The sequence below is a fragment of the Rattus norvegicus genome, chromosome 1 (genome assembly GCF_021556685.1).
Source record: "Rattus norvegicus strain SHRSP/BbbUtx chromosome 1, alternate assembly SHRSP_T2T, whole genome shotgun sequence".
NCBI classification, from domain to species: domain Eukaryota; kingdom Metazoa; phylum Chordata; class Mammalia; order Rodentia; family Muridae; genus Rattus; species Rattus norvegicus.
In genome coordinates this window covers 163408907-163422665 of record NC_141534.1, presented here as the reverse complement: position 1 = coordinate 163422665, position 13759 = coordinate 163408907, and the positions used below count along the sequence as shown (strand labels likewise).

The following is a 13759-nucleotide window of genomic DNA, read 5'->3' as shown; positions in this document are numbered from 1 at the left end:
GAACTATGGAGATTTTAGGACTTTGAGGATATTAGGAGATTCTGTCCCCAATCCATTAACATCCCCACTGCAGGTTTTCTCAGACTCTTTAGCATCCATACCTCCCCAAATGGTTTCAGTGCATGGTCGGAGATCATCTCAGATCATTCAACACTCTCTACAAGCACACATGTGTACGCACGCACGCACACATGCGTGCACGCAAGCACACACACACACACACACACACACACACACACACACACACACACGAAAGACTATTCTGCAGAACTGATGTAGCCTAGAAATAGTTTAGGAGATTCGTTCTAGAATATTAATGACATCAAATTGTGTCTGATTTTGAGTTTTGGGTCCCTGACAGGGCTGTGACGCTGGGGAATCTCTTACCCATCTCTCTAGCTCTGGCCTTCAGCCAGACGTACACCAGCACAGGTCTTCAAAGATAGCTAAGCCAGTGAGTGCTGTAGAACATAATTTCAGAGCTGTGCCAACATTTCTAGCAGCATCTGCCTGCATCCCTTTCTCCTGTCTCCTAGGTGACAGGCGTTTCCTGTCTTACAAGTTCCTGGTGAGGTTTTCCTCATCACTCAGGAAGGTTCCATCAGCACATGGTTCTGCCCACTCCATGTCCTCTGCCCCTTCTCCCTGCATGGGACTACAGGCAGTTTCCTATACAACAATGGTCATTCTCCAGCAACTTTAGGCAGGCACATTCCTTATCCTTGGTTTTTAGCTTCAGCTCAATGTCTCTGAAACCCTCTCTGGCCCCCTTGGTAGCAGCCTGGGAACTCTATACTGTACACCTTCTTACCCTTGCATTTGTGCAGGTGGACACGTGCTCGGAGTAAAGAGATCTCAGGTAGTTTGTACTGTGGGATTCCGGTTAGCAGGATTGGCAAGTGGCTAATGAACCCTTTTTGGGAGGATTCCAGATCCTTTGCACAAAACTGTCCTCATCCAGAAAGCCCAGTGATTGCCCAAGTCCAGAGCACAGGGCTCTGTTGCCCAAAATTCTTCAGCAAACCCACAAGCCAGTTGGAAATGTTCTTTATCGGATCGCAGTTACCCCATTTGTTTTCTTCCACTTTCCAACTCCCATGGCCACTGTGTGACTTTGGTACCAAGGCTGGTACACAAATGGAAAAGTGATTGAGTGCACTGGTGAACAGCTTCAGACAGAGGAGGCAGGAAGGAGGAGGGAGTGATCCCGGAGCGCTGGAACCAGGCTGGGATGGAAAAAATTACCCCCCAAAACTCCCACTGTCACCTTGAACTGCCTCCCTTGAGAAAGGTGCCAGACTGAACAGCCTACCCATCTGGCCTCACTGTGCCACAGGCCCATCTGGTGAAAACTGACTACACACTCCCCATTCACAGAGACAGAAAACTAGAGCCTGCCACCTTGCTCTGTGTTACCCTCGCTGTGCTCTTAATTCTTCTTTGGGTATCAAGTTCTTCACCTAAAAATGGAAGCTTACCTTAATTACGTTGATGGCTCTCACTCCTGGCCTGTGACTCACAGGAAGAAATGCATCTGACACCGAAACCCTGTAGACACACATCGGGTGAGGCACCAGTCTGCCCCGTTACTGAACAATGCCAACCTTTATGACCCACCGTGTTTCCTCTATTATTGTCACCTGCACGCTTTTATTAAAATGTGACTTAAGTACAGTGGAGGGACCCAGCTGCTCAGGAGGTTGAGATAGGAGTCAGCCTCTCACTCTTTTCCTTTTCCTCCCTGTCTCTCCCTCTCTCTCTGTTCTCTCTCCCTCCCTCCATTTGTCTTGTGCACATGCATGTGTGTGTACACACAACACACACATACACACACACACACACACACACACACACACACACACACACACACACAGCGTGCCACTCAGGTATGAGGTATAAGGCCCTTAGTACCAAAGAACCAAAGAAAAGAAAAAAAATTACCAGCAAGCAGCCAGCCCTTAGATCCAAGGACATAGTACCTTGGAAGCCGTTCCCCATTCTCTCCCCAACCTCAGTTCCTCCCCTAAGGGTAATCACTCCCCAGACATCTAAGGCGTTTGTTTTTGCCTGCTTTTATACTTTATAAAAGGGAGTTATAAAGCTCTGTGTCCGGCTCCTGTCTTTCGGTTTTATGCTTGTCGTGATCATTAGCACTGCTGCATGTATTGCCCCATTGTGGGAAGAGTCTGCATTCGTCCATTCGAGGCTGGGTGTGGCATGTGTGATTTTGTCTCACACGCACCCATAGGCACACTTCATGGGCATAGTCCACGGAGTGGAAGCGCTGGCATGCCTATGTTCTGAATGGTCGGGACTGCAGAACAGTGTTCAAAAGTCAGCCTACTAATTCAGTCCAACTGGTGGGTGTGAGTGTATTCCAGTGGCTTTGCATGGGCAAAATCCATCTCTCCCATTCAAGCCTTTCTAATGGAAGTGGGGTAGTGGTAGCATTTATGCCATGGTGGTTCCCATGTATCATTTTCTCAAGAATAGCGATGTTTCTGTGGCTTTCCTGGCTGTTTTCCTATCCTCTTTATGGAGGCGTCTAAGTCTTTTGCCCATGTTTTATGAGCTGATTGTCTTTTTGTTATTGATTTATAGGAAGAGCTGATTCTTTCCTATGGCTTATGTACTGGATAAGGAATCTCTGTTGAAGAGTCAGGCATGGTGAGATGAGCTTGTAATCCCAGTGTTTGGGAGGGGAGGCTAAAGCAGGAGAACCACACTTTCCAGGCTTGCCTGGACAAAAAGAGGAGAATCCATTTCAACAAAACAAAACAATCAAATACATACACCTTCTCTATAGGTTAATGGGTCATTCCAATTAATTTTAATAAATGATGGTCTTGAATCACCAAATTAATTTCATAACTTGAAATGGATCACCTCCCACAGTTTGGAAATGGCTTCAATTTGGCTGTGTGGCTTCCAGGCGTCTGGATCCCCTAAAGGCCCCACTGGCTCTATAGCAGTCAGAACATTTCCGTGTCTGCAGCCAGTAACTGTCTGGAGAGCAAAGGCCAGGATATTAGTTTTATTTAGTTAAAAACAACGAACAAATCTATTTTCTATCTTAAATGACAACAATATCCAATTCTCCTGCGATTCTAAGCCCGCCAGCCCCTTAGCCCAGACTGAGGGAAAGGACTTTGGGAATGAGCAAGTAGTGGACTATATCTCAGTAGAGACAGACAGTATGTTTTCCTGGTATGGCTTTTTACCCAGAGATAGTTCCAAGGATGCCAGAAACTCCCAGAGGTCCTTTCTATCCAACAGGTAAGAACAACACTCCTTTAGCTCTGCCAACAGTGGCCACTGGATCCAGGCTTCCCCACAGCTATGGTACTTGAGGGTCATTCCCCTCAGCCTACCCCTCCCCCAACTCTTCAGAGCAGCTTTCTCCACACACTCAAGGTTTCAGGAAGCAGGGACAGTGACCCTATTTAACCCAAGATAACAGAGCTAGTCAGGTGACAGAACTGGCTACGGAGCCAGACTGACCCGGGTTATACTTCTTGGTGGGAACCAGACACTGTGTGGATCCTGGTCACGCTAAAAGGACTGGAGGTTCTCATGTGCATATACAAACCCTCGTGCATACACACAGATGCACACACATAAGCACCTGCACATGATAGGCATGTGCACAAGTGTATACATGCTGCTGGGTTTTTCTTTTCTTTCTCAAAAATCTATGGTCTGCACTCAAACAGTATTTCACTGAATTTTACCTTGTGCTGCTTTGAAAATGTTTAAGAGTCTCTAATGCATGTATAATTCAAAAGCACAAAGTGTGGGGCATTTATTTTACAGTTTACAACTCTCATTGCCATTCAGTAACTCATCTGATGTTCCCAACAGCCTTCTAAACATACATAAACACAGGATGCTTCACATGGCCCCTGACTTGATAGTCTAGGACTCTCCTTCCACGGACATGGATTCTAGGACTAGATCTGTGACCCTGGCTATTGGGTAGGAGAGTTTGTACAGCTCTGGAACCCACCTTCATTTTTCCTCTTCAACTGCGTGTTTCCATAGCAATCAATCTATCCTTAGGAGGTTCTGGGTTTTAACTTCTTAAACTTCCTTGGCTCGGAGTTATGTTTGTGTGAGTTTGTCAGGCATGAACATCTCTCTTTTATGCCTAATGAGCTGCATCTTCTCGTTCCTTTTTTTTAAAATAGAGTTGCCTGTACCTCTTGTCCTCTCTTAGCCAAAGGTAATTCCATCACCAGTTAATGAACTCGATTGATTATGTATCTCCTAGGGACCAGGCCCTAAGTGCCACATGACCATCACCCCAACACAGATGCTCTCTGACAGGCATGCATTAGCATCCCCATCTCACGAACGAAGAGATAGAAGTTTGGAGATGAGAAGCGACAGTATATAGCCACATACAAAGTCAGCAAGCCTTAAAAGCCAGGATTGGACCCAGGTCCCACTGACCAGCAAATCCTGACTTGTTCCACTGCCCCAGACTGCCAGAAGCAGCATCTTGCCTACTTAGTTAGTTAGTTAGTTAGTTAGTTAGTTACTACTTCTTTTGAGTTAGCTAAACCATGCAGGTGGACGGAGCAGCACCAGTGGGGTCATCTCACCCCTTCTCCTCCATTTTGCTAAGCTCAGAATAACACAGCAGCCTTCCTGCCAGCCCAGCATGAGCAAAACTGCAATGAGGACTCAGGCTTGCCTCCGTGCCATCCCTTCTGCTGGCAGTGGCCTGCAGTTTGTGTTCTAGGCTGGCTTCATTTGTAAGGTGACATTTGTTGGGTTGGAAAGAAGCGCCAAGCAGGACTTGTCCTAGAAATGAAACTACGTGGAATTATTGGAGGACCAAGGAATTAAAAAAAAAAAATGGTGTGGGAATGGGATTGTGTTCTCGCTGCACAACAGTGGTTAGATCGTCAGACACGGAAGATATGGCAGGAGGGAGGAGGGAGGAGATTTCAAATTGAGAGAGTGGAGAGGATGCTCTAAAAGGCTTGAGTGTGGACAGACACCAGCTTCCCTGGTAGTTGCTGGAGCTCCTGGCCCAGTACAGACAGCCGTAAGAATCTGTGCTCTGACAGTGAAAAAGGCCCGCACTTCTAACACCCTTTCATCTCTGAAATCCCATAAGCCTGTGAAATATATGCAAATCACTACAGCAATAAACCCATACTCCCTGTTCATTGTTCTTAGGGGGGAACATTTATTATAAAGTAAGTGGAGATGAAGTTACCTATTAGCGCATATCTGAAAGGCAGGGTGAGGGGAGCCCCTGTAACATTAGCTTAAGTCATGAATACTCTGAAGTGGAAAAAAAATTGACTCACTTTTTAAAAAAATCTTCTTAAAAGGGTCTAAGAATAGTCCTTCAAATAATCCTTGAAGTACGCAATTTTAATTTGGACACATGGTAATTTCAGTCTACCTGTTGGAAAAGACAAGAAAGAAATCAGTCACTATTGATGAAGATTGCTCTTCTTGCAAATGTCAGAGAAGACTCTGGAAGCTTAGAGGTGGTGCAGGGGCTAGGGGGAGGGGTGGCATAGGGGTGGGGGAGCCACAGCAAAGAGTAGCCCTAAGCTGAGGCTAGGTTTCACAAGGAAGGTAGCAGTGCTTGGTCTGAGCAAGGGCTCAAGCGATCTGTAAGGAATGAATGAAGAAGAAGGGTGGATGGGTGAGGTTATCATCAAACTTTGATATGGAGAGCTGCCCGTAGGCTTACCTCTTCAACTCTGTGGGAGAAACAAAACTTCTAGGCACTGAGCTTATTATGAGAAACAGCACTGAAGCCATGTTTGTGATGTAGTAGTACAGATAAGGGATGCTGGGCCAGCTCTATCTATGAGCAGAATTCTGGCTCTGCTGTTGGCTATCAGCTCTAAGCTGACTGATTTATGACTGCTGTTGGGCTTAAATTGGATACATAGGCCATTCATTAATTTTTAGCCCTTTTCTTTTCCTAGCATAAGCACCGAAGACCATAAATTTCCCTCTAAGTGTTGTTCTGGCTGTATTCCACGACTTTTGATATTTAATATTTCCTTGTTAGTTCATTTGTAACTATTTTATAATTTCTATTGTCATTCCCTTTTGACCCACGAGTGAGTTAGTACTGTGTTTGTAAAATCTCTCAATACAGTTTTAAAAGACACAAAATAGAAAACGTCTCATCTTCCTGTTATTGACTTTTAGCTTAATTGCACTGTGGTGAGAAACTGTGGTCTGTAGGATTCTGATTCCTTGAAATTTATTGGGAAATGTTTTATGGACTAAGATGTAGTCAACTTTTGTAAATGTTGTATGTATGCTTAGAATACTAATGCATTTTCTGATGGGATCTCTGGCCAGTTTCTTTTTTTGCTTCCTGCCTTCCTTTCTCCCTCCTTTCCTTCTTTCTCCCTCCTATCCTCACTCTTCTTTCTTGAGACAGGACCTCATGTAACCCAGGCTGGCCACAAACTTACTATGTATTTGAAGATGACCTTGAAAACTTATTCCTCCTGCTCCCACCTCTGGGGTGCTAAGTGGGGATTGAATTCCGGGTTTTGTGTACACTAGGCAATCACTCTTTGTGTACACTAGCCCTGCCTAGACCAGCTTCTTTCAGGCTCCTTGCACTCCCATTTCTTTGCTGGTGAAAGAGGTTGTGAGCAACCCACACAGTTCCAAATTACACTTAGTTCTGGTGACGAAAACAAACAACAACAAGAACAAACGAAACCAGACAAACAACAACAAACCACAAAACAAAACAAAACCTCAGAGAGTATAAGAGAAAGCTGTCCAGGTAGGGCTAGCTTTTGCTTCTAATAATATTAATGGCAGTATCTCATGCTCTCGAACCATTTGAAGTTTCTTAATAATGAGCACATCTGTCACTGGGTCTTGGCAAGTCTGAACAGAAGCCATGGTGTCACTCAGAAAGGTAGCAGGTAAGGCATTGCAATGGAAGTCACGCCTGATGTGCGAGTGTGTGCGTGCGTGTGTGTGTGTGTGTGTGTGTGTGTGTGTGTGTGTGTATGTGTGTGTGTGTGTGCGTGAACGTGCAGTTAGTCCCTCTGCCCTGTGTACTGGAACTCCCCTGGCACTCCCTGCCCTGCTCAGAATCATCTTCTCAGTCACTGTCCTGAAGATCCCCTCCTGTGATCACCTGCAATGCCGCCCTCCTTTCTAACCTGCTTCATTCCAAGATTACATTCTGTCAAGATTTTAATATCCAACCTCAGGAGGTAAATTCAGAGACAATCTCCTTGGCAGATGTAATTCTGGAACGGGGCTGGGGTTAGGTAGTGGGTGGTGAGCAGAGCAGCACCGAGCTGATAGAGTTCTGGGGACTCTTCCTCTAGCACATGCCCTTCCCGTGACCTTGTCCCCTCCCCCACCTCATGCTCTTTTCTCCTCAGAGCTTAGCTGAAAGAGCTGTCTGCGTCTTCCTTCTCCACCTACGCTTGCTCTTCACGGATCGCCGTGGTGTGGCTCTCATTTGCTGAATGTTCTCATCAGGATCCTGACGATGACACTGCATAGGATGGATTCACGGTGGCCTCGCTGACTCATCTGCAGCAGGAACTGCCCATCCTTCTGGAAACTGACCCGTCTCAGCGTCTACACCACCAGCTTTCCCCACCCTTTTCTATCTTCTAAGAAGTCTCTCTGGGTTTGAATTTCTATAATTTCATCAGAACCGTTTCAAAAAGAACAATGACCCTAAGCCACCATCTATTAGGTGCACACTAAGTTCATGCCAGTTAATGTGTTGGACATTATTTTACTTCTCTTCATTCACACAGTAACCACCAGAGGTAGATGTTACTATTTATGTTTTCCAGGTGAGAAAGTGGAAGGGTAGAAAAGTCTTACAAACTCCTAGGATCACCGAGCTGAGACGTGGGAGACTAGGAGTCAAACTCCTGTTCATCTAATCCAGAGCATATGAACTTCACTGTGGTCCTCACTCCCGTCAGCCTCCTAGCTCTTGGCCTCTGAGACTACCAACTCCCCACAATGTTTACACTGCTCTTCCTTCACTTTCTCCCCCTGGAAGGTCTACAAAACAACTCAGTGGTCCTGGCCCTGCTCATATGTCCTTCTTCAATGTGCTTGCCAAGCCTAATCAATGAAACTACTCCCATTCCTCACTGTGAAAATTCTGCACATCAAGCCACACATTGGTCCCCTAAGAATTGCATATATAGAGTAGATTGCTTTTTAGAAGTCTAAATAGAAGCAGCCGAACAAAGGGATTTGTTCTCAGTGTTTCCTTTTTCTTGTTTTGCTTTCTTTGTTTGATTGTTGTTGTTTTAAATTTAATTGTATTTATTTATTTTATGTGTATGGCTGTTTTGTCTGTATGTTACCACCTGCATATCTAGGACCCATGGTTGTCAGAAGAAGGTGTGGAATCCTTTAGAACTGGAATCATGGATGATTGTGTGTTAGGTACGCGTAGGTGCTGAGATTTGAAGTAGGGTCCTCTGGAATAGCATCAAATGATGATCCATCTCTCCAGCCATCCTAAAGATGTTTTTAAATGCTCACCCTTGGAAACACTACACCAGGCTATTGTTAGAATGCAAGGAATCTTACTAGAAGTCATGGTGCTTGGGTAAGGGAGAAGTTCTGCTCAGCACTTGTGCATGGACGATGTTCACATGATCTATCTAGAGAGGATGGTTGCCAAGGTTACTAAATCAGGTCTTGTCAATTTCCTTACCCAATTGCCACATTTTAGAATCCCATTTACACATCAAGCCGCACTCAAATGCCTCCTCGTTCTTGAGAGATTCACCTTCTCTTTCTCTAAGAGGTGTAAATGAACCCCCTTTCACTCCAGATCATCTTTGCTAGCTAAGTCACACTTGGCATTCCATCGTCCATCATGAAGGTCACAGTTCAAAAGGAGCTGCAGCATCCTCATTTTGGCCTCTGGGCTCAAAGGTGAAGTCAGTTCATTCCTGATCCACTCAGAACCAAACCTAGGGCTTGGCACACAAATGCCAGTGTCTGAAACAAGATGGCATTGACATCCCAAAATCGCCAAATACGGGTCTCAGTGGATGAAAATAAGAATATCGGGTACTAAAGAAACACCAAATCCATCCGAAGAGATAAGGAACCCAAAAGGAGGAGGCTGTTTTCACTGGACATGGAATTTGTACACTGTGGCTCACAGCCTGTCAGTGAGGTGCTCCAGGTGAATTAAGCATTGGAAACTTACATTCAGACACCCCCCAGTTCCCATAGTCAAAAATCAGAGCCAGAACTTAGAAGGTAGAAAGGGTTTCAGGCAGAGTCACTACAACCAGGCATCAGCAGAGGGACTGGAAGGGCTGTGTCCATTCAGCTTTCTCTCCACTCCCAGACCAGCAAATGAAGCCTCCGGGAAGCCAAATGCTTTTGGTATCACTAAAAATAAACTCCCAAAACTTCATCTAGATATATTGCAGCTGCAATTTACAGCATCTAGAACTTCACATGGTATAATTAGCAAATGGATTACAATGATTTATTTTTGGTTTCAAAGCTCAAATGAACACAACCTTCCAGTCGAATGGGAAAAGAAGAGGCTTGGAGCCAGCCACATTCCTCCAGCCCCTTCCAAAACCATAATTTCCATTCTGGCAGACATCCATCTACTGATGTCCAGTGGACATGTCATGAGAGGGGACAGGGACTCTGGGTCCCTGAGGAGTGTGACTTTGGTGATAAAGCCTCTAACAGGGTCTAAGTTTATTCTTCTTGTAACCAGGAAGGTGCCCAAAGTCACCCTGTTTACAGACAGGGAAACCCAAAGCATTCACTGTGGAAGAGTCACAAGCCTTAAATTTATCTACAAGCATTAGCATGTACTAAGCCAAACACAGCAGAGACTAATCTCACGGAGGGATTCCCTCTACAAATACTAGATGCGTTTTCAGAACTCCTTCCTTCAGCTCGCCTTGGCACAGGGAGAAGCCTACTGGGCTGGTTCTGAGAGTCTCAGTGGAGCACGGTGCTGAGAAAGGCTGGGCCATACGGCTAAAGGAAGGCAGGACTGGCCAGGCCGGGAGCAGACTTGTGTTTGAGTTTTCCTTCCTTACATGTGCCAGGAATAACAACCCCTCCGAGCACTTTTTATAAGTGGCCTTCATGACGAACTACCTCAGAAGACTACTCTGGCAATGAAGCGAGAGGTGTGTGAGAGAGGTTTTAATAAATGAATACTAGAAAACTTTTGTCAAGTAAATAAATTCTAAAATGGTTGTTCCTTTTGCATGTCTGTGTGTGCATGTCTGTGTGTGCATGTTTGAACATGTGTAGTTGCACACGTGTGAGGCCCGTATTATGTGCTGTCCTCTGTGGATCTTTTCAGAGAGGCCAGCCAGCAAACTCCAGGGATCCTCTTGTCCCTGCCTCTGGATCACCGGGATTGCAGTCTTACAACACCTCTTTTACATAGATGCTGGGGATCCAAGCTCAGGTCCTCATAAACAGCAAGCACATTGCTGACTGAGAAAACCCCCAGTCTCCAAAGTATCTCCTTTTGCTGAAGACTTTGACCAAGGTCCTATGGACTTGATAGGGCTAAGTACAGAGTACCAGAAAGCCTGAAAGGTTATCCTCTCTAGTTTTCTGCATGGTGCCTGGGCAGAGATAGGTCTCCCAGCTGAGCCATCTGTAGCTAAGAGAGGGGACTGGGTTTCAGGTCAAAGCATTAATGACTTGCCTGCCACTCTAAGCACTCCCCACTTAAACAAGTCAAATCCCACAAACCACTGACACAGGAGGTAAAATGAGGGAACCAGGGATTATTTCATAGACAAAAAAAGGGCTTCTCACAGTGAGGGGAGGAAGGCAGTATAGACCCAGAACCCACCCTGTGCTAGGCACAGGACTAGCACTTTCACATTGCCCTCGTGTGCAAACTCTCGACCTGCCACAGTGCTCTGTCACCCATCCTGGGCCTGTGCACCGAGAAGCTGTTTGTATTTCTTGACTCTCTTAGGATCCCAGCTTTCACTGCCTCTCCTCGCAGGTCTCCAGTAAGCTGAGAATTTCAGTGCCCTGGTCTGTACTGCCCAGACCTGCCTGAGTCTCCTGATAACTTTCACAACCAACAATGGTGGGCTTGCAGAGCTTCGGAAGATGAGAAGAACTGGGAAGATTGAATTCTGTGTTCAAGATTGCTCACAAGCATCTCTCCATCTACCACTCATCCCGAGGCTCCGTCCAAGACACAAACGCTGCCTTCTTCAGAGAGGCACTCACCCCTCTCTCCACTCGCTCAGCCTCACTTAGACTGAGTGCCTGGGGAAGCCTCCCCCTGCTCACACACCAGAATGACCACCCATCCTCTCACCTCTATTCTTCAGAGCCCCGTAATCACATCCAGATCTCACTGACTGGAAAACAGTTTTATCACTGAGGGCTGCATCCAGGCCCTCCTAGGCAAGCACTCTATCTTGGTCCTTTCCAGAGGCCTTTACTTTTTATTTTGAAATAAGCTCTTCTAACATGCCCAGGCTGGTCTTGAATTCACACTCCTTTCCAGCTTCCCATACTGGGGATTTTAGGCCTGTGTTCTCAGAGGGTCTGTAAGAGACTCTAGGACCAAGGTCTCCATCCTGACTTGAATGCCAGTCCTCTGTGCAATCATGTCTGTCCTCTGGGGGCCAGGCACACAGTGACCTCATCAGCATCTGTTTTGTTGATGTCTCTATAGCAACACATAACACCTAGTAGGCTCTTAATAAAATCGTACCAAGGACATTTCTATGTAAGTCAAGTCCTTTTTTAACTGAAGGTGGTTTGGCTTGACCCTCCTTCAGGCCTCCCCTACACTTGGTGCCTTTCCAGTCTTGTTTACTCCTGTGACTTAACCACTGTCCAAGTGGTTACTTGCTTTGCATACAGACCGTAGCAGCTTAGAGAGGAAAGCAGAGGAGATCTGTGAAAGGGAAGATCTGAGTCTGGATCCTTGGAAAGAGACACCCAGCAGAAAGAGACCCCAGGGCCTATTTCTGGAGCCAAATTTCCAGCCTTGAGTTCTGGCTTCATGGGCATAAAAATGCCTTTCTTCTTCTTCCTTTCCTTTCTTTCTCCCCCCTTTGGCGTGAAATAAATGGTTAGCCATTAAGATGTAAAATGCAGCTGTCACAGTTCATAGAACAACAGACAGGTTAATATGGGTTCTTAAGAATGTCATTTCCTCGTATTAACCCCAGAGCAATGGCGACCTATCAAGATGCACTTCGGAGACTCCGGAAGCCGGCTGCATTTCTACTTTAATAATATTTGATGTTTAAATAATGTTTGATGCCTGTTTCCAAGTAGAGTCAGATACTCTGCTTTTTTGGTTCTCCCTCCCCCTCCTTCTTCTCCCCTTTTCCTCCTCCCCTCCTTCCTCATTGCTAGGCTGAGTATATTGGCTTTGGGTTTCTTCCATTCAAATGCATATGTGGGTTACATTGGAGTTTTCTCTTTGCCTCTAGAACCTTCTGATCCCAGCTTCCTCGTCTCTTTTTCCATTCCTTACCTCTCCTCATCTTCTAGGCCACCCATTCTACCTGCTTGCCACCTGTCATAGAACTAATGTAGCTTTGAGAATGTTTCAGGTTCCTCCCTGCAGGGGGTGAGTTTTGTTTTGTTTTGTTTTGTTTTTCATGATAGCTGAGAGCAGTCATGGCAGGCCATTTCCAGCAGAAGTGAAGAGCCAAGTGGTCATCCCTGCACCATGCAGGCCTGAGGGGTGGGATTGGCACTAAGGCTCCACCCAGCTAGCAGTCTGAGGAAGTGACATTGAGCCCATCCTGCCTATCACACTATTTTGGTTCCAGGGCTACCCTAGGATCATCTATGGAGCAATCCTATGTGTCAAAAGGCTATTTGTGGGATGCCCGCTGGAATTTGGCTTCACTCTGGCTTGTTGAGCTGTGCATGTTTCATAAGAAGTGCTCAAGGGACAAGTTGAAGGGTAAAACCTTCCATCATCAGAACTACTTTCAGTTCCTCAAATGGGCAAGGTTCTCAGACCCTAGTGCTCTATGCACATGGCTCTTCCTTCCTTCCTTCCTTCCTTCCTTCCTTCCTTCCTTCCTTCCTTCCTTCCTTCCTTCCTCCTTCCTTCCTTCCTCCTTCTTTCCTTCCTTCCTTCCTTTTTTCTTTTCCCTTTTCTTTTTCTCCCTCTCCCTCCTTCATATTACTGAGTTCTTTCTCTTTGTCCTTGTAGACTTAAGCCCTCCTCACTCTCTGGCTGGCTTGAGTCTCTGGTTGATTCTTCCCACCCTGTGCTTCCTTGGAGATCCTTTTTGTCTTTGGACAGTGGCCTACTGTTGTACCTGCCTCCAGCAGATGTCTGAGGGAGTACCTGCCCGACCAGCACACACGTGCAAAGAAGAGTCAATCCATTACTTAATCTATGCATTGACTCTCTGCCTTACTCTCAGAAGAATTTAAGGAAACATGAAGATCAAATACACTCCCGTGGAGCTTGGAGTCCAGTGGAATGGCAGGCACATAAGCATTTTTAAAGCATAAAAGGATTGAATAATAAGATCTGGATAAGGACTCTGAGTGAGGGAAACTTCCCTCTGGTATCCTTTGGACCAAGTATGATTTGTGGGTACACTTAGTGGAAGCTTTTTGAGCATATAAAATAGGGTGATGGGGAGGACTCAAAGGGCCTTACAGAGCATATATTTTAGCAAGGAATAGTGAAGCTAAAAAGAGAGAGAAAGAGAGAGAGAAGGAGAGGTAGAGGTAGAGGCAGAGGTAGAGGCAGAGGGAG

General features: G+C 45.9%; 1 protein-coding gene across 15 annotated transcripts in view; it reads right to left on the bottom strand.

Moving 5' to 3' along the window:
- The window catches only part of Tenm4 (teneurin transmembrane protein 4), a 700311-nt gene that overhangs the window by 413208 nt on the left and 273344 nt on the right, over positions 1 to 13759 (bottom strand). For 6 of the 15 annotated variants that reach the window (XM_087558479.1, XM_087558500.1, XM_087558515.1 and 3 more), the window contains one exon: positions 5322 to 5419. The gene's annotated coding sequence lies outside the window, so the exon portion shown is untranslated. 15 annotated transcript variants of the gene reach the window in all.